Here is a 22097-nt window from a genome sequence, read left to right as displayed (position 1 = left end):
CAAACCAAGAAACAGACTCTTAACTATAAAGAACAAATTGAGAGAGGAGGGGAGCAGGGGAATGGGTTAAATGGGTGATGAGGATTAAGGAGGGCACTTGTCTCGATGAGCACTGGGTGTTGTATGGAATTGTTGAATCACCATCTTGTACACCTGAAACTAATATCACACTGTATGTTAACTAACTGGAATTTAAATAAAAATTTGGAGAAAGGAAAAAAAAAAGACAACTCTTCCAAAAAAATCAATAACACTAATATTCTTTCAGTAATCACAATGACAAATAATCTATCTTTTGCTGACACTTCCTAATTATAATAATTCCTAATTATCTAGCAACCAACAGATTTCTAAATTTTAAAACTTCCCACTCTAGTTGTATGACAGGCACCAAAAAGGCCATTCTAGGCACTGTGTTGTCCCAGGTTATGCAGTGATAGGCAGAGGCATGACATGAGCATATGAACTACAAATGGGTTAGGTATAGAAATGGATAGAGTGCATAGTTAAAAATAATTTCAAATTGAAAACCTAGATCTATCTTTTCAAATTTCTTATCTGGTGACAGCTGCATTGTAATGGAAAAGCTCGATTCTTCAGTTAATATTCAGCTTCTGACAATTGAGTCTACTGCACATCATTGATCCTTGTATTTTAAAGAAATTTTTCTTTTCTTTCTACCTATTTTGTTATCGTTACTTATGGTCATCAAATGCCTCCAATAAATATAAGTGCATACATTTATGTCAGAATGTGCCTAATTGGGTGTATTTATGTATACCAGTCTGCAACAGCATAACAGCAATACCAGAAAAGCCTGGTTTCCAAGTGTAACCTGTGAGGAATAAAGAGGAGAAAATTAGGCATTTTAAGGATCTACTATCTGATGAGACTGAAGTACCATCAATAAATTATCCCGTTTAATTGCCATGAGATTACTAGTTTGTCCTCTTCTTGCTAATGAGGAAACTGACATCCAGAGAGGTAAGTGGCTTGCTAAAATGTACACACTCATTAATTACAAAAGTGATTTTCAAGCCTAAGTCCAAATACAAAGTTCTTATTCTTTAAATTATATAATTCCTCTCTTGTGTGCTTATATTCAAATACAGTTGGGGATGTGTGCATTTGTCTGAATACATTTTTCTTCTAAAGACACCATAAATAGCAGATGTCTGCACATACACAGACTATGTAATCACAAGGGCTGAGAACATCAGATAGACTATTCCAAAACTTAAGTCTTAACCAGCAACCAGGCTTCACTGACGATTAGCAAAAGATATGACAACTAAAGCACCATGTCCAGCATCAATATAACAGAGGCTTCCAACTGTCGGATCTAGATTCCTGTGTCCATTTCCCACACTGGGAAATGTTGAATCCTTGTTCCAGGATAATGAGTTAACTGAGGGCAAGTTCAACTAAAGGAAAGCCCTTAGTTTCATGTTACTCACGTAACTCTGTTCTGGTTATATAACTAACATTTATTCATCAGTGCAGCTGTGGTTTATATATTGCAAGTTGTTTATAATAAACAGACTGAACAAGGTTTATGTTTCCAAATGCACTCTTAGGTCGGTAATCAGTATGTGACAAAGTACAGCACTCCCATTTATCATCTAGCTAGTCAATTCCTTTATTCAGTATTCGAGAGGACAGCAAGTTGTAATCAAAATGATGTTAGATTTTTTTTTTGAAGATTTATTTATTTACTTGTAGAGAGAGTGTGTGCAGGGGAGAGGGGCAGAGGGAGAGAAAGTCCCAAGCTGACTCTGACTCTGACTGAGAGCAGAGCCAATGCAGGGGGCTCCATCCCCCACCCAGAGACCAGGACCCAAGTTGAAACCAAGAGTCAGAGACCCAACTGACTACACCACCTGGGCGCCCTGGTATTAGATACTTTTGGGAAGGAAAGATACCAGGTATAACAATTTCTTGTTAACCCTTTCTCTCTGCAAACTTTATTGTATAAAGATCAGCTATAATTCTACCTGGATGTTGAAAAACTTGCAAAGGCAAATATACTATTTTGACTTAAAATAAAGGATGATTATGATTGTCTATGTAATGTATATACAGATTTATAGCAGCTGAATGAATTTACACACCACGCGTGGTAATATAAACCTCTTTCAGAATTAAGACATTAAGTTGCTGAGTACTATTTTAATGGGTCTGGGACAGAGCTTTTGAGAGTCTGCCTAGAAAAAAAAAAGAAGGTTCTGGAAGGGTTCTCAAAAATATTCTTCTTTCTCAGTTACGTCAATTAAAGATTATGAAGTTTTCAAGACCTCTCTTTGGACCATCAATCATTCACATCTATGCATGAGTTAATAAGCTAATTTTGATATGTTTCTTACTACAGATTGGCAGATTTAATAAAAGAAGAATAGAATAAGTAAGCTAGGTGGACTTTGGGGAAAGAAAAGCCTATGTTGGGTCTCAGAGTAAACAATTTGACAGCAGTAACCAGTTTGAGGAGAAAATTGGGGAAATGCCAATACAGAATGGAAAAGAGAACCAAAAGAACTCTCAGCACAAATCCGGCATACACCATTGATCCCTAGATATAACATTCTTCACTCTGCCTGAATTAGTCTTGTCTGCCAAGGAGTACTAGCTTTATAGAGGCAATATCTCTGTATAGAAATAGAGCCATTGAAGTTTCCTTTCAGACTCTCTGTATGTTAGTAGTAAATAATGAGAGGGGTTGACTTTAATATAAATTTTAGGCTAGTTTAGACTAGAGGAGATTCTGTGTCTATAACTAAAACAAATTTTGTGTACAATGAGAAAGGGAAGAATGAGAGTAAATTTTAAATAAAGATCATGAAACTTACAAATATGATGACTGAAATAAAAATTCAACTAGGAATTAAATGATAACATAGAGATTATCTCCCAGAAATCAGAACAATTAGAAAAAAGTGAAAATGTGAGAGGAAAGATAAAAAAATGAAAAAGACCAATTCATAACACAAACATGCAGTCATTAGAAATTCTAGAAAGAAACAATGAAGAAAAAAGGGGGAGGAAGTTATCATTTAAACAATAAAAACAAATATCCCAGAGTGGAAGTAGGATAAAAGACCCTAGATTCAAAGATGGACAGCACTGAAAGAAAAAACAAAACATGACACCTCATTATGAAACTATACCACACCAAGAATAAAAAGCACTTCATAAAAGCTTCCTGAGGATGAAGTTGATCACTTGCTAAATTCTGTATGTAAATTCTCATCACTAGAGCATGGTAGACATAGAGCAATCCCTTCAAAGTTCTGAGGAAACACTTCTTAACTCTAGGAGTCCAAAATTAGACAATTATCAATCCTTTTCATGATAAAATTGAGACATTTTCACAAATGCAGAAATCCAAAAAATTCACATCCACACACTTTTCTTTAAGATATTATTTAAGGCAATGTGGTCCAATCAACAAAGATCTCAGCCACAGAAAAGTGCAGCAGTCACATTTCAAAAGCCAATCTTTCTATTATTCCTGCTTTTGGCAGGGGTGGGGTTGGGGAAGGTCACCAGAAGGCTGTCTCTGTCAATCTCTCTCTCTCTCTCTTCCAGATGATCTTGAAATGGTGATTCTAGCTCCTACCTTGTGGGTAAATTTTGATTGTTTAAACCACCATAACAATTCCATTTTCCTTGCCAATAATTGGCTTAGGAATGAGATGAGAGCAGAAGTCTGCACAATGGCTTCTAGGGAAGGTTTTGTTAATCCTGAAATAGAGATAAAAAAAGAAACTCTGGATATGTCCATAAGTATCACATATACTTAGAATTATGGCAACCATGTTTTCACATGGACAACAATAAAAGAGTTGGACAAAGATGATGTACTGAGGACAGCAGAGCAGGAAGATGGAAAGAAAATTGTGATCTTAGTTTCATTTGGTTGCTTAAGTAGACAACCCTGGAATTACCAAATCTCAGGCCTCCTTTTGTGTGAACTGATTATTTCCATAATCACTTAAGTCACCTCGGTATGGTTTCCTGTTACTTGTTCACATTATTCTACTGACACAAGATAAAGGTATGGGATTCAGGCAACTGTGAAATAAAAGATGGAAGATAAAGAAAATCTCAAAATGATAGTTATGCAGTAAGTCTAGGTAGCAAACAAGGACAACAAGCATTCAGAAGAGAGCCTCTAGGGAAAAGGGGATGTTAATAGAATTCTTGATTGGTAGGGAGATCAAAAAATAAAAATACCGGAAACAGACTCTTACCTACAGAGAACAAACTGATGATTACCAGAAGGGAGGGGGGGAGGGTGTTAAATAGGTGATGGGAATTAAGGAGAGCACTTGTGATGAGCATTGGGTGATGCACGTAAGTGTTGAATCACTCTATTGTACACCTAAAACTAATATTACACTGTATTTTAGCTAATTAGAATTTAAATACATTAAAAAAGAAAACTAAAATAGAAGAAAAAAGCACTTGGTAATGAAACAAAAAAAAAATAGGGGTGCCTGAGTGGAGCAGTCAGTTAAACATCTGATTCTTGGTTTGCCTCAGGTCATCATCTCAGGGTCCTGGGATGGAACCCCAGGTCAGGCTCCATGCTCAGCCTCAAGTCTGCTTGAGATTCTCCCTCTCCTCTGCCCCTCCCGTCCATTCTCTCTCTTTCTCTCTCTCAAATAAACAAATAAAATATTTTTAACAAAATAAATAAGTTAAATTAAATAAAAATATGAGAAACCAAATAGTATGAAGGGGAAAAGGCAAGAGAAACTTGCTAGAAAGCAGACTATACACGCAAGAAAAAAAATCTCATGGAAAACACCTGGTTCTGTAAAGAACAAGATCTTACAATTCACAATAATGTAAGTTCTGCTTTTCTTTTGAATTCTTAGAATTAACTCATGGAAGAACTGAATGACTTAATTTTGATTACAGAGCATACCAGAGTTGTTACTAACAATTTAAAAGTTTAGATGACAAACCGTTAAATGAAAAAGATGGAAAAGAAATTTGAAAACACTGAAATCCTTACCCTAGATACTGAGCAATGAAGATATGCTATCTTTAATTGGTACCAAAAAAGTAAGTATAGAAATATACTAAAATTTATGGAATAGGTAATTATAATCTTGATAGAAAATTCCCATCGCAGGGTCTTTGCCATTGCTGTCTCTACAGTCTGTAATGTGCTGTCCAGACTTCTGTAAGGGGAATCCGTCTCCACTCAGGCCCTAGCCCAAGAGCTCTTCCCACGAAAGCCTTCGGTGACATGCTATGTAAGGCTGTACTGCGGTTTCAACCACTTTTTTCCCCCGAACATTACCATGCTGTGTTGTCTACATTTAGCTCACTAACATCTGAATTTTCTCATTAATTCACTTACATGTTAATTTCTCTCCTCACCGGACCATAAGCTCTTTTGGAGTAGGAAAACTATGTGTCTCATTAGTTGTATCCCCACAACCTGGGTCATAATATGCCACAGTGAATATTTCTTGAATGAATAAATGAAGGAGGAGGATGAAATGGTGTAAATAAGCTAACATAGCAAGAAATCGGAATATGAGGCCTAAGATTGATAACATACAACATATCAATAGGAAGATATTCCTTAGTTATTAAAAACAATCAGAGGTAACAGTTCAAAGACTTAAAAGTCATTAAGTTGCCTTTTAACAAGGCATTATTAATAGTCAAATATGGATTTTTTATACATAGTTTTTGAGACAATATTTACAATTTTCTGTATTTTCTTTGTGCTGACATTTACTATCCTCAATCCACTTTTTTAACCACTTAAACTTGTCTTCTTTAATGTTGAGATTAAAGATCATAAACTGAGGAATATGGTGCCACAATTTCATTTCTTACACAAAAAATACAGTATCTGGATGAATTCTTATCCTTCAGGGAATGCCTCACTGGTATTTTCTGCCTTGAATACTTTTTCCAAGGGCTTAAGAATATAAATCTGAAACAGAGTCATCTACTGAAATGTTGACCTAATCTTTCACAGCCAACTCAGAGCTTGATCTAGACTTTAAATTTATTATAGAAAACAGGAAATTTAAAGAAAAAGACATTTATTTATAAGAATGCCAATGTACTTACCTATTCATAATGAGGGTTTTTTGGTTGCTGTTGATTTCATAATAAAAAGATGTTTTTATTTGAGCTTAATATTTCTGGGAGAAGTAACAAGGATTCATTTACTGCTTAAAGATAAGGCCTGAAGAAAAAATACGCTTTTAATAAAAAAAATAGTAATTTTTGAAGGATACTGAAATCAAATATAAATACCTTGAGGTTCTAATTTATTCATAGGCCTAAAAGAAATATTACAGAAAGAATTTCCTTTTAATTCCGTAACACAGGCAGACTTAAGACATATCTCAGTGCCATCTGACTGTCTATTTACTCCCGATGTCTTTTATGTTGTTACACCTGCTGTTGTGTGGTCAGTAGACTTTCCTATCAAATAATCTAAGCCCAAACATTGAAGCATCAGTGTAAATTCTCTGATTTGACTCTCATAAAGTAAATGACTTTGGAACAAAAATCCCTGGTGAACTGTGTATCTCAGAGTTGACATGCCTAATAATACCCTTTACTTCTGCCATGAGTGTGAATCAACTTTTTCAGTAAAAGATGGAGAGCAGTGTAGAACATGACAGTAAATGAAGGAGAAACAAATGAGATCATTCAAGCTTTCAAAAATGACAGCAAAATCTACACAAAGTAGTTCATTCCTTTTAGAACCCTGCTTTAGGAACTTTTATTTCCAGCAACATGATGAAATAAGTACTATTTCACCCTTCTTATAAGTAACATTTTCTCAAATGTATCTATGCATTGGCATAATTGATGTATGCCAATTGATATATGAATTGGAATAAATTATACATTGGTTTCCTCTTCTTCACAAAGACTAGAGAAAAGGAAGCAAAACTAAGGGCATATCTAAGACAAAGAGGCATAAAATTAAAACAGTAAAAGACTGTCTCCTTTGGTCTATAGCCTTCAAGTTCTCTGGGTCCTGACTGACCTAGCTGGATGTTCTGCCTATTATTGAAAGTTGGGTATTGAAACCTATTATTATTGTATTGTTGTCTATTTCTCCCTTCAGCTGTTGCCAATGTTTGCTTCATATGTTTGGGTGCTTTGATGTTGGGTGCATATATATTTATAATGCTTTATCTTCCAGGACATTGACTCTATCATTATATAATAACCTTCTTTATCTCCTTTGACAGTTATGAGTAATTTTGTCTGATATACGTATGTATATACATGTACATACATGTACATGTTCCCTTTTTTCCAGGCTGTATGTGTCCTTAAATCTAAAGTGAGTCTCTTATAGGGGTGCCTGGGTGGCTCAGTCAGTTAAGCTTTTGATTTGGCTCAGCTCATGGCCCTGGGGTCCTGAGATTGAGCCCATGGGAGGCAGGCTGCCTGCTCAGCAGAGAGTCTGCTTCTCCCTCTCCTTCTGCACCTCCCCTCTGCTCATGCTCAGTCTCTCTCACTCTCTCAAATAAATAAATAATATCTTCAAAAATTAAATTAAATTAGGTGAGTCTTTTATAGACAGCATTTAGTTGGATCATTTTTCCTTTTCTCTCTCTTTTTTTTTATCTAGTCAGCCACTCTATGGCTGTTATTAGGGATTTAATCTATTTACTTTTGACATGATTAAAGACTTACTATCGCTATTTTTTCATTTTTTTGGTCTGTTTGGTAGTTCTTTTGTTCTTTGCCTCTCTTCTGTCTTCCTTTGTGATTCATTGACTTTTTTTTTTTTTAGTAATGTCCTTTGATGCCTTTATCTTTTTGTGTGTATCTTTTATAAGTATGTTTTTGTCATTATCATGAAGTTTACATAATATATCTTGTAGCTATAATAGTATGTTTTAAGCTGAAGCAATTTAACTTCAATTGCATACCAAAACTACACTTTTAATTCTCTGAGCCAATACTTTGTTCTTGATGTTACCATTTATATCTTTTTATATTGTGTAATTATTAATGAGTTTGTGTATAGTTATTCTGTCTTCTAACTTTTATACTAGATTAAAAGTAATTTATATACCACCTTTAGAGTTTTCCAGTGCACCTAGTATTCTGTATTTGTCATTCCATCTACCTTTATCAATGAGTTATAGACTTTCATATACATTTGCATTGCTGTTAAGCACCCACTGTTTCAACTTAAAGAGCTCTCTTTAGGGGTGCCTGGGTGGCTCAGTGGGTTAAGCCTCTGCCTTCGGCTCAGGTCATGATCTCAGGGTTCTGGGATCGAGCCCCGCATTGGGCTCTCTGCTCAGCAGGGAGCCTGCTTCCCCCCCTCTCTCTCTGCCTGCTACCACTCTGCCTGCTTGTGATCTCTACCTGTCAAATAAATAAATAAAATCTTAAAAAAAAAAAAAAAGAGCTCTCTTTAGCATTTCTTGAATGACAGGTCTGCTAGTAAAAAATTTTTTCAGCTTTTGTTTGTCTCAGTAAAACTTATCTTTCCTTTATTTTTCAAAGTCGGTTTTTCCAGATATAATATTCTTGCTTGCCAGTATTTTTTTTTTTTATCACACTTTGAATATAGCATCCCACTGCCTTCTTGCATGCAAAGTTTCTTCTGAGAATCCATTGAGTCTTATGGGAACTCACTTTTATGTAGTAAGTCACTTTTCTTTTGTTGCTTTCAAAATCTTTGTCTTTGACTTTCGACAGTTTGATTATAATTTGTATCCAGGTATATTTATTTAAAATCATCCTGTCCCAGGGTTTTTTTGGGGCTTCACAAATCTGGATGTCCATTTCCCTTCCAAGATTTGGGAAGTTTTTTGCCATTATTTCTTCAAATAAGCTTTCTGCCCCCTTTTCTCTCTCTCTTTTCTTTCTGAGACTTCTATAATGCACATACAGTTTCTTTGGATGATGTCTCAAAGTTCTGTATGCTTTTTTCACCATTTTTCATTCTTTTTCTTTTTGCTTCTCTGGCTGGATGATATCAAAGGACTTTTGAGTTTACTAATTCTTTCTTCTAATAATCTAGTTTAATACTGAAGCTCTCTAGTTTATTTTTTAGTTCAATTATTACATTTTCAACTCCAGAATTTCTGTATGTTTCCTTTTTTATAGTTTAAATATTTGTCGGTATTCTTCTTTTGTTCATGTATCATTTTCCTGATTTCATTTTGTGACCTACTGGTTTTCTCTTATAATTTCACTGAGTTTCCTTAAGACAATTATTTTTCATTGACAGGCAATGAATAGTTCTCTAATCTCCGGGGTCATTTACTGGAAATGTATTCTGTTCTTTTGATTGTGTTATGTTTTTCTGATTTTTTTTTTATTCCCTGTAGCTTGGCATTAGTGCCTGCGTTTTGAAGCACAGTCTCCTCTCCTAGTTTTTATGAACTAGTCTCTACAGAAAATTACTTTCACCAATCAGCCAACCCAGAGACTCTGGGATCCTCATATCTTTTCTATAGATACTGTCTTCTTGGCTCTTATGTATGTAGATTCCCAATTAAAGGGGTTTTACTGGGTTCCTTCCCCCCCGCCAAAGTCCATAATCTCTTGTTCCCTCTAGTGTCTGACCACTCTGCTGGGCTGGATGTGGGAGGCATACTTATTCTACTCCTCTCCTTCCTTCCCTGTGGAGAGAAGCCTCAAGTTCTGTGCCTTCTCCCAATCTCACAGAGCTCTGGTGGGTGCAGCAAGTCTCCTGGTTCTTTTCCTTTGTTCCTAGTGGCTCCCACCAAACTGTGCAGGTTCTGTCCAGCTCTGGGTGAGGTGAGACAGAAACCAGGCCCTCAGGCAAAACCCTGAAAGGTTAGGTTTAGTGGGGGTGTGCTCCAGACACTCCCTCTTGGCAAAGACGCCCCAGGTTCTATGTCTTCTCTTAATCTCACAGATCTGTGCCAGCCATTAAAACTACTTGCTCTTTTTTCTTTGTTCTTAACTGAATGGAGGTGTCTGTACTAGGTTAATTCCATCAGTTCTCCAGGTGAAATGAGACAGAAACTGGACCCTAGCGTATTCACCAAAAACTGGGCTTTTGGCGGCATGCTCCTTTCTCTCCATCCCAAGTATAGAGATGTGCCATCTTGGGGAGGGGCTGATGCAGGAAAAGTACGATCACTCTTACCCATTTTAACATAGTTGTTCTCAGTTTTGTACTCATCTGAACTATGGCAATTTTTAAAACTGGATTCTGGGCTTCTTATAAAGTTATTTGGTTCATAAATATTGTTAAATTGTGTTTCTGTGGACAATGAAGCCTGAGATTTTGTGTTCTGCCATTTTTGTGGGACCCTTTTTTTCATGAACTCCTTCTGTAAAGATACATTTTATAACTTGTTAAAGATCTCTAACTTATTCAACTATAAAGACAAATAGAGTTATTTTAATAGATTGTTAAAAGCCTAAAAACTGTAATCAAATGCCCTATCATTTGTAGAGTACTCACCCTTAGCTTCATTTAACTTAAATTTTGAGGCAAAATTTTAAATATGAATTTTGCTTAAATAGCAGTTTTAATGTTACAATAAGAGCTACTTAAAATTGGGAGAGGACAATCCTAAATTTTTGTTTATTAAATGCTTACCTTTATTTAAGTTTGTCTAATATAGTTACTATTATAGTATTTACTTCTATGAGTAATGATAATAAAACAGAAAGGTTTACTGTTTTAAAGCTTAACTTACTGAACAGTAAACATCCAATGAGTGTCATCATCCAAACAATTCACTCTGAAATGCTAAACACATATGCCAGTTGGGTTGTCATCATTTTTGGAAATCCTCCTTTGAACTGTCCTTCCAGGAAACTTTTCATTTACAAATAAAATATGAAACTTCTGCACTTTACCAAACATAAAATGAAATGCAGAAAACTATTGTTAGTGTCTTTAAGTGTAGAACAGAGAGCACAGATGCCATAGATAAATGTATAACTGACAGATGGAGACCAATAGGTGGTCACTGTACCTGGAACAGTTCAAGGAACAGATGGTATTTGTCTGTGTTTCTGAACAAGAATGCAGGGACACTTATTTATTATACTTGAAATGATGATCCAGAAAGATATGAAGGGACAGAAAATCACCTTAAGAATGGCATGGTGAGCAAACAATGAAGATAAATAAATGTTATGTTATGTGCTAAAAAGAAAAAAAGCACAAAGAAAGAGCACATTTTCTTTCTATTAAAAACACTACAGTCTAAAGAAGGCTGATCCAAAGCCCAAATCAAAATATTGAAAAAAAATGTTTTGAGATGCTGTAGATCCTAATCTTTTTATTACTCAATTACACAAACACACATTTATGTCAAAATTATAGTAGAACCTATTATATTTCAGAATGCCTTTTGCTTAGTATTTGAAAGCTCTCTGTCCTTTCATTCTCCTTGGGTTGTCTAAGTAACAGAAATTAATATGATAAACTAACCTAAGTTGGTAATGATGAATAATAGAGTTCAGTTATTTCTTCTTAAAATCCTTCCTGGACTAATGGTGAGAAAATAGGATACCTTTTCTGGGGCATCTGGGTGGTTCATTTGACTAAGCTTCACTCTTGATTTTGGCTCATGATATCAAGAGACTGAGCCCCACTTTGCGCTCCATGCTGGGTGTGAAATCTGTGTAAGATTGTCTCTCACCCCTCCCTCTGCCCCTCCCCTCCCCACTCTCTCTCTCTCTTTAAAAACTAAATAGTAATAAGATATCTTTTTGAAACCAAAGAACTTGCACATATTATTGAAAGCTATTTTTCTAAGAAAACTTCACCTTGGAAAATTATAATATACATATTCATTCCAGGGAGGCTGTCAGTATTCAAAATATATTTGAAACTTCTTTTGCAATTGCCTGTATACAAGATCTGAGACGAAAAAAGAAATCATAACTTTACATTTACATTGTGATTGTCAGACATACCAGTCTAATAAAATATTTCTTATCACTTTTGGAGACAAACAAGTTTTAGTATCCTCCATTGAACCTAATTCTCCACTGGGCAGAAAAGCAGGAAATCTAACACCATTGAAGATTTCCATAAAAATTTGATGTAGATGCTGAGGATTCAGGCCTGAATTTGAATCTTGCATCTATATTTATAGCCATGGGAATCTGGGTAAATATTACTTAAAATCTCCAAGTCTTAATTTCTCATCCATGAAATGATAGTGATAATATTGCTAATGTTTGAGCCAAAAATTGTGATGCCAGAAGATGGAGGATAAGAAGTAAATTTTATACATTCCATTTATCCAGAGCCTAACATAGTACATAATACATGGTGTGCAATCAGTAATCATGTTTACTGATTATATAAGTGAAGTGATAGCTTTATTTTTAAAAAGTGGTTACTTGGAGAGAAGAGTTTATACATTTTATTAAGATTATAGGAAGGTTTGGTAAATACAATTTGAAGCTACTAGGAATCGGAGGTATAATTTTAAGAAGGGAGTCAAGAAAGAATCTCACTGGAAAGATGGAATGTGTAAAGACCCAAAAGAGTTGAGAAGATGGATCATGAGGCTGCCTTAAGGAACAAGAATCCAATAACAGAGTCCTATGGTGGGAGCACTTTGGGCCCGTTCATGGAACAACAGAGAGTCCAAGATGGCTGGTGCAATACAAAGAAAAGATAGCAAGAAATGAAGTCAAAGATATAACAGAGTAGCATGTTGAATAGGACCTCCTAGACTATGGCAAGGACTTTGGCATTTACACTCCATGAGATGGGAACTGTTGGAGTGTTTTCAATGAAGGATTGGTTTGAATTTTTTTCTAATGAGATCCTCTGGCTATACTGTGTTGTATAAAGAAGGAATGGGGAATGAATGAAGCCAATTAGGAGATGATTCTACCAATCCAGAGGCAAGATGTTGGTGGTTTGTTACAGGGCTGTAAAGGCAGGAATAATGAGAAATGGGTAGATGCTGAGTATATTTTGTTGATGGACTGGGTTTGTATGCTATAGACTAAATGTTTGTGTCCCTCTCTCATGAAACTTATATGTTAAAATCCTAACCTCGATGTGATGGTATTTGAAGGTGGGGACTTTGGGAGATGATTAGGTCATAAGGGTACAGATATTTAGCAATGCTATTGTTCATGTATGCTATATTTTCCAATTACAAAGTTTAAAAAAAAAAAGAAATTTCAAACCCTCCCCCCAATACACACACACACACACACACACACACACACACACAGAAGCTTCAGTCCCCAAGGTCTGAGGAACTTTCAGAGATGTGCTGGGAGGGTAGAGCAAGTTGAAGAAATAAAACCAGCATAGCCTGGCTTTTTTTGACAAAGAATACAGGAGAAAGGAGGAAGGGCACAGAATGAGTTATACCTTACCTAGCATAAATATTCTTAAGTCCTAAAGTCTTCAATGGCAATTTAATTCATTAGACGAGAGTCATGGAATTCACTAAGTGACTTTGCAGCACCCTTCCCACTCTCCACCTAAATGTGCAAATGTAATTTAATCTCACTGTATCATTGTGATTGTCTCAATACCCAAGCTAAAATTTTACATAAACACTATCTCAAAACCAAGTGTGTAAGATAGAGTTCAGAAAGCAAATGAATAAAATAAAAGCCTAATGGAAACTTTCCACATCAGAAATACTAAAATTTTAGGTGTTAGCTGATGCCTGGATTCCTTGTTCTTTTTATTTTTCAAATCCTACAGTCAATAATGTTCCCAATATCCTCTCAGTAAATTCATTTTCTGCTTAAATCTGTCAGATTCGCTTTGTGATTCTTTACAGCTAATGGACCTTGACTGATACAATTTAGTTTCATGCACTGTTGTATGATTGAATGCATAGTCCTCCAAACTACTTCCTCTCACAGCACCCTGGGAACATCTGATGTAGAAACAAATGCTCTTCTACTAGAATCAGAGAAAGAAGTTAAGTCCATAGAAAACATATGAAATACTGTGTTGGTATTTATTCTTAGTGTTGCCGTAACGAGTTACCATTAACTTAGAGACTTAAAACAATTTTAATTTATTTTCTCATAGTTCTGGAGGACAGAAATCCAAAATAAGTCTTCCAAGGCTAAAATCAAGGTGTTGAAAAGGCTTGTTTCTCCTTCAGTGTCCAGGGGAGAATCTGTTTCGTGACACTTCCAACTTCTATAGGCTGCCTGCATTCCTTGTCCCTTGGCCACACAATTTGGATTTCTTGCTTCTTTCCGTACATTTCCTAGTATCGGCCCTGATCTTCTCCATTACTCTTACAAGGAATAATTACATTTAGGGCCCATCAGGATGATCCAGAATACTCTCCCAATCTCAAAATTCTTAATCATATTAGCAAAGTTCTTTTTGCCATCCAGAGTAACATTTACAGGTTCCAGGGATTAGGATGTGGATATTTCTCAGTGGCCAGTGTTTATCATAAACACCTAGACCACCTATTACTAAGTATAACCTAAATTAAATAATCCCAGGTCCTTGAGGGACTTCTGATCTTCTTTATATTAGAAGTCTTTTATATTAGAAGTCTTCAGTGTCCTCCAGGCTTCAGCCTACTTCTGGGGATTAAGAATACTCAAGTGGTGGTAAGCTGCTGGCTGCCAAATTCAAGGAAACAGAAGGTATTCTTGAGAAGAGACCTTTAGGAGAAAACAGCCACACATACAGACAGGGTGGTGTGATCTGCGTCATTGCCTTCTTAGCTCAGTTATGACTCAAAGAGTGTACATCATCAAAATATGCTTGCCCACACGTTCTTGGTAAAGAAAACTCTATTCAGTCTGCTGATTGTCTGTGTGTGTATGTGTGTGTGTGTGTGTGTGTGTGTGTGTATTTGATAACCATGAATACCAATATAGGACATTATAGTCCTAATACAAATGCATTATCTTTACTTATATAAGGACACTTTCTCATCCCATATGCCTGCTTAAAGAAGAGGAAGAAATATTTCCCGATAATCTCATTAGGTGATGATATAGCTGCCTTGACAGTGGGGTGCCATGACCATCACAGAACATCTCTTTTTGTTGGACAAATCTACCTTGTGTCGCCAAAGCATCAGCTCACCTTTTCTATGGTCACTCTACTCACTAACCACCTGATTGATTCTGCTTTCCCTCAAACATCCCAATAAGCTCTGCAGAGCTCCACTCAGCTTTACCCCCTGAAGGTCAAGTGTCATTCTGTGAATTCAGGGACTCCCACATGTTCTTTGGTTCCAGTTCATCAGATTATCTCATGCCTTTGGTCTTGCTCTGAGTCTCATCCCTTTCCTTTCCTTATTCTGTCAATCTGTACCTTTGTTTCCTTCCAGCCATTAATATAAGGTAGCTCCTTGTTTCATTTCCTGGTATTTCCTCTTCTGTATCTCGGAATGTGAGCTGTCTTCAAATTATTAGAAGTAGCTCTAGGAGAATTTGTGAGAATTAATCATTAGAACTTATGATGGAATAGATCTAGTTTTATGTTAGAGAAGACTTTCACACAGTGCCCTTTAGTGGTGGAATGAGGTGATTTGCAAGAAAATTATTCATTAGAGGTATTTATACAGAGGTGAGGTGGTCATCCACCAGGAAAATACCATAAGTAGGGGAAATTCTATCATTAAGTAAACGGTTGGGTCAAAGTGAGTATCTATATGTTACAGGCACTACTCTACTATAATATATTAGTGAACAAAATGGACAATGATCCATGATTTTGTGCAGCTCGTAGTATAGCAGAAGACTGACAATAAAATTCTACAGTGAAAAAAGGAAAGATAGAGGCCTCCAAAGAAAATTGGGACTTAGGGTCAGAAGGGTAACACATGGAGGAAGGGGAGCAAATTGTGAATGGCCTCACAGATACTTGTAAGTACTTGACAGTTACTGAGTGAAATGGGAATCCATTTGAACAGACTTTCCCTACTGCTCAAGTAGAATGAAGCTGATGGGAGAATGGAGTCATTGCATAACTCATAGTGGGATGGAATGGTCAAATTCCAAAGAACTTTCCTCACAGCAGCCCTTCCTCCTTCCCAAGAAGAGTAGATGTACCATGCAGACTCTGTTGTTGTAAGTACTAACTTCGGATAGCCCATTAATATGTTAACTAATAACAGCTGATTACCACTAAAACAAAAATATTTTTCAGGGTTTTATTTTGAGAGACACTGTTAAGTGAATCGGCTCTTCAGAATAATGATTGATGATTAAAAAAAAATTAGTTCCTTTTGAAAAGGAAAACTAATAAAAATATAAGTGACACAATTAATGGTCTCATCTTCAAAAATCTGAAGGATTGAGCTAATAACAAGTGAAATAAAAAAATACATCAATAACATTTTTCTACTATTAAACCCAACATCAATTATTTAATTTAATTTAATTTATTTAAGCCAAAGATCATTCATTATATAATATTAATGTTATTTGAATTTTCTGGCTTTGATTGTATTTGATTTATAAATGTTTTATGGTTATAATTTATGGTTGTATTAAAACCAGTAAGTATAAAAAATTTATACTGGGTAATATGTTTATAGATTTAAAAAATAATATTGTGATAATAATTATAAAGTCAACATGGGGAAAATCTACTTTAAAAAAATAGACCGTATTCTCCTTATGTATGAGAAGCCTGGATTTGTCCTTGCTGTTAATTATATATATATATCAGCTTGCTTTTGATTGAAAGTAAAGAGAATTGAGAGATTAATGCATAGGTCACTTAGGGAGCAGTACTTGGGAGAGCTTAGGTCTCATGTGAGGGTGGCACCCTGGAGGGAAGTCCAGGATAGCTCAGTGTCCTAAGCAGAGAGGCCTCAGGGGCCCTGCTGAATGAGGAAGAGATAGAAGGAAGTACAAGGAAACTTGGAATTTCCCATAGATCAGCCCTAGTGTTTCTGGTTTCTTCTACTCCCTCTTCTTAGAACAACAATGAAAGACTCCCAACTCCAGAGACCAGACAAAAATAACAACATACTTTGTTTAAGTGCATGTAGTACTAAATATGTCCTCATAGAGTAAAAATATAAGTAACCAATTTTCATTAGGTGTTGTTCCTCTCAGCCCAAGAAAAGGAGGTGGCTGAGGTGTGCAGATGAGTGAAGGCAGAAAAAAGAGAGGAAAAAAGTTGGTGTTTGGAAGTAAGTGAAGCCCTCCAAACCAAGCCTGATGCCAAAGCAAGCCACCTTTCTACCATGGCCTACCTAGGCCCATTCAGAGTTCGCTCCAGTCTTGTAGAAATGCAAGCAAGTGTTCATCCCTCCAGGTGGTTGGTCTAAGGTTCATTTTCCCTTCCTATTTCCCCTTTACTTCCCCTACCCCAGAACATAGCAAACAAGACTTCCAATGGCCCCTTACAACCCTTCTGGAGACAGCCAAATGAAAGCCGCCATGAAAACGAGAGAGTTCTAATCTCACCCTCTTTCACTCACGATTTTGATCTATCAGTAAATCCTGTTTATTTCTCATCCTTAATACTGTCCCCTCCCCTATGACCACAGACAGCCCTCATCATTTCCCATTTGGAAACCTCCTGACAAACCTTTCAGCTGTCAAAGTTCCCCCCCAAACCAGCCCATTCTCTGGCCTCAGGGTGCTATTTTTAAAATACAAATCTGCTCAAGTCACTCAATAACTTAATATCTTTACTTCAAGTTCCCAGAAAGCACCAATTGGTTTCACCCTCTGTGCCTTCTTGTGTGTTGTTTCCTCTGTCTCCAGAATGTTCTTTGTTGTACCCGAGTTTTCGCGTCCAAGAGACCACCAAGAAGCCAACACCAATGCAATCAAATGAGGGTTTATTTGACAAGCTTAAGCTTGGGCCCAAGTATGCCCAACACAGTGGAGTAGGGACGTGGACCCCGAGCTTAGTTAAGGCAGGGGTATTTATGGGTTCCTGTTACTAAAGCAGGGTGGGGGGTCTCTGGAAACAAAGCAGGGTGGGGGTTCTTAGAACTAAAGTAAAGTAGGGGAAAGTTCAGCCCTTGGGCACAGGGGTCTGAGATGGCTGCCGGAGCTAAGATGGCTGTTCTTATGCTAAGGCTAAACCTGAGGTGGGATGGCCTTAATTTTTCTTGGCCTCCACACTCTTCCCATCCCTATCCATGAGAAATTTTTGGTAAAAAGAAAACAATTCCTTACGGTAACATTTGTCAGGGATGAAGGTCTATTACTTCTTATATTTTAAGAATTAAATTGATTAGTTTATTTTATTCGACAGATTTGCTCTTTATTCAGTGTATCATGAAAGTCTTTCAAAAGCTGCAATGCTGCTCTCAGAATTGAGGATGGAATATGGAATAAAAAGCTTCCAAATCAAGTATGAACCTTAAATAGGATGTGGTAGACAGAATTTTAAGATGCCCCCAAGATCCTCAACCCCTGGTGTACACACACTTTTTCCAATTTTTCAATCAAGCATTAATCTAGGTATTGATGTGAAGGGATTTTGTAGATGTAATTAAGATCCCAAGTCAGTCAACCTTAAGATAAGGAGATTATCAAATGGGCCTTATCAAATCACATGAGCCCTGTTAAAAAACAAAGCATTTTCCCTGACAAGTGGCAAAGGAAGAAGTCAAAACTTCAAAGCCTAAGACAGAATTGACCAGCATACCATCACTGGCTTGAAGACTGAAGGGACCATGTAGCAAGGAATGTAGGTGACATTTAGGAGCTCAGAGCAGTCCCTGGCTGACAGCCAGCATGGAAATGAGGATCTCAGTCCTATAGCTAAACGGAACTGAATTTTACCAATGGTTGAGAATGACCTTCGAAGACTTTTCCCTAGAACCTTCAGGTGAGACCTCTATGTGGTAATCATCGTGGTTTCAGCCTTGTGATAACCTGAGTAGGGGATCCAGCATGCCCTGGCAGACTTCTGACCTACAAAACTGTGAGCTAATAAGTGGCGGCTGTGGTTTGTTTTTTTTTTTAAGATTTTATTTATTTAATTGCAGAGAGAGACATCACAAGTAGGCAGAGAGGCAGGCAGAGAGAAGGGGAAAGCAGGCTCCCAACTGAGCAAAGACCCTGATGTGGGGCTCGATCCCAAGGTCCTGGGATCATGACCTGAGCCGAAGGCAGAGGTTTTAACCCACTGCGCCACCCAGGTGCCCCAAGTGGCTGCTGTTTTAAACCACTGATTTGGTAATTCATTACGCAGCAATAAAAAACTGGGACTTTTTTTGTCCATGTACGTATCTCCATGGTTTCTACCATGTTAGCACCCACCACTTTGAACTCCAAACCCAGAGTACAAGTGGTGTGCATATTGAGTCAGAAGGCTGTTAAGAAACTTACCCAAGGGACGCCTGGGTGGATCAGTCGGTTAAGCTGCTGCCTGCGGCTTGGGCCCTGATCCCAGCATCCTGGGATCGAGTCCCGAGTCCTGTGTTACACTCCTTGCTCAGCTTGCTTCTCTCTCTCCTCTGCCTGCCCCTCTCCCCGTTTGTGCGTACGCGCGCTCTCTCTCTCTCTCTCTCACTCTGACAAGTAAATAAAATCTTTAAAAAAAAAAAAAAAGAAACTTATCCAAGATAACACAATAAATGATAGAACTCAGTCTTAAATATCAAGCTGAATTTAGATCCAGTTCTGTCCCTAGCTAATAATTTGGCCTTGTGCAGATTTCTTTTTCTGCATCTGTCATAGCGATTCTCAACCTGGGTGAACACTACAATCACCTAGGAACTTAAAAGAAGAAAATTGTAATGGCCAAACTGTACCCAAACTAATTTAATCTAAATATCTGGGGGTATGCCCAGGCATTGGTAATTGTTAAAATTTCCAGATGATTCCAATGTGCAACCAAGTCCAGAATGACTGGTCGATAAAAGAGAACTCAGACTATGTGATATCAAAAGCCTCTTCCCGCTGTAGCACTTATGAGCTTATGTTTAGCAAAAAGAAATGTAATTTAACAAACAGTATTTTAATGATGATGAGGAAAAGGTGGTCAATTATTACTTAAGGCTACAATTTATTACAGATGTTTCTGTCCCTAAGTGAGTTGGCATAATTTCAATTCAGAGGCCATGACCATTTTACTATTTTGGCAACCACCTTAATAGGACAGCTTGGATGTAAAAAGCTAATCTTCTCTGGATATGACTTTGACAAGGGTAGAATATAGAACAAAAGGGAGAAGCAGTGTGTGTACTGGTGTACATGGCACTGGGTAGGGGAACAGGAAAAAGAAAAGCAAAGAGAGACAGAGGAGGTGAGAGACTAGAACTAGAGAAATAGACAATAACATATCCCCGAGAGTGAAGGACACTTCCGTGCTGAGACATAATAATCGCGGTCCAATTTGCAAAACTTTCTGTCAGCTTGACTATTACATAAAAAGGGGACTAGGAGTATTTTAGGGACATCAGGAAAAAAAATAATAGCTGTTTTTCTTAGTTTAGTAGGCACAAGAAAGAGGGCAGAAAAAAATTCTGTGAAAAGAAACACTATTGAAATTAAGAATTTGCAAGAGACATAAAATTGGACCAAAAAATTACCATCGGAATTTCAGTCCTTCAGAATTCCTAGAAATGTTTAAGTGGACACTGACATTTCCAGTAAGGGTTGAGGGATCTAGACTCTATGCCACTCCTCTTGGATGCTGCTGTTAAAAAATAAATGTGTTTAAATGAGTAACAAAGGGTAGTTAAAACGGTGTGGTAGAGGCAGAGGACCAGACAGATAAATCATTGGAACAAATTCAAATATACACACAGACGTAAATATGTGATCAGTCAGGATATGATTAAGATCACATTTCACTTCAGTGGAAAAAGAACAGAGTATTCAGTAAGTGGTGTTGGCACAACGGCTCCCTTCTGATTTGTCTTCCTACTTCTTGGTAAACCGAAGCAGTGAAATAAAGACGCTGAGCTCAGATTAGCCTCACTAGCTCCTTCTCTCAAGCTTTGCTAGCTAAATAATTTATACATTTAACTCAGTGTATAGACTGTGATCTCTAAGCTCCTAAATTGCATATTTCAACATTATGAAAGTCCTTAGCTCTTTCCATTGTATTTTATGGTTGTCTTGCCGTCTGGTTTTAGAATTAGAAATCTGCTTTAGACACAATTCACATGTGACTGCATTAAGACACACAATTCTGTGTGATATCTCTCCAGTCTAGATGTTGTTAGTATGTTGAATGTTTAGATGTCTTGGTGTGAGCAGTAAACATTCTTCCTTACACAGCCTTGCTTTTCCTTTTCTTTTTTCTTTTTTTTTTTTTTTAAGATTTTATTTATTTATTTCACGGGGACAGGAAGACAGAGAGAGAGAGGCAGAGAGACTACCACCACAGGGAGAGGGAGAAGCAGACACCCCACTGAGCGTGAAGCCCAATGTGGGGCTTGATGTGGGGCTGAATCCTAGGACCCTGAGATCATGTCTGGAGCTGAAAGCAGCCACTTAACTGACTGAGCCACCCAGGAGCCCCAGCCCTGCTCCACCTTCCTGGAACCACAGGCATTCAGTTAAAGCAGGGTTAGTGGTCCTCAGAGAGTGTCTGCCCCAGACCAAGAGGAAACTATGTTTCTCAGCTGCGACACTTAGTAGCCGTAGGGAGGGGAGGGAGATAGCAAGGTCCAGTTAGCCCATCAGTATGTCTATTAGTAATTCTTGAGGCTGCTGCATTGCAGCATACATACCTATTCATTGCCAAAGACAACCGTGTTATAGCCCCCTTTGGTCCTAACCAGAGCCAGGAAGAAAGACTGCCTGCATCACTTTTGAAATACTACCCTCATGTCCTTTCCTGTAATGATGAGATAAAGTAAAATCATGGCCATTTCCAGTAGCTCTGGAAAACATCTTGCCTGGAATGCAGCAGGTTCATATTGTAAAGAATAAAATTATTATAACTTGTTTTAGGAACAAAGCCTGTGCTTCTTTGCAGGGTATTTTTCAATCTGTGTACAGAGATTAAATGTTTAAATAGTATCATTTAATAATTTTCCAGAAACCCCTGAATCTGTGACATTTGACCTGCTGGCTAACTCTTTCCTCTTCCTAATCCCAATATTCTCCTGTCCTCACCCGGGTAATTCTGCTTTAAAAGTCCCAATAATCTCGGTTAAATGTACCTTTCACTTGGTGGTGTGTTTGCACTTTCCTGG

This window comes from Lontra canadensis, unplaced genomic scaffold, assembly GCF_010015895.1.
Source record: "Lontra canadensis isolate GAN:19392208 unplaced genomic scaffold, GSC_riverotter_1.0 scaffold23, whole genome shotgun sequence".
Lineage (NCBI taxonomy): Eukaryota > Metazoa > Chordata > Mammalia > Carnivora > Mustelidae > Lontra > Lontra canadensis.
The sequence above is the reverse complement of the archived record's forward strand: the minus strand, read 5'-3'. Positions refer to the sequence as shown.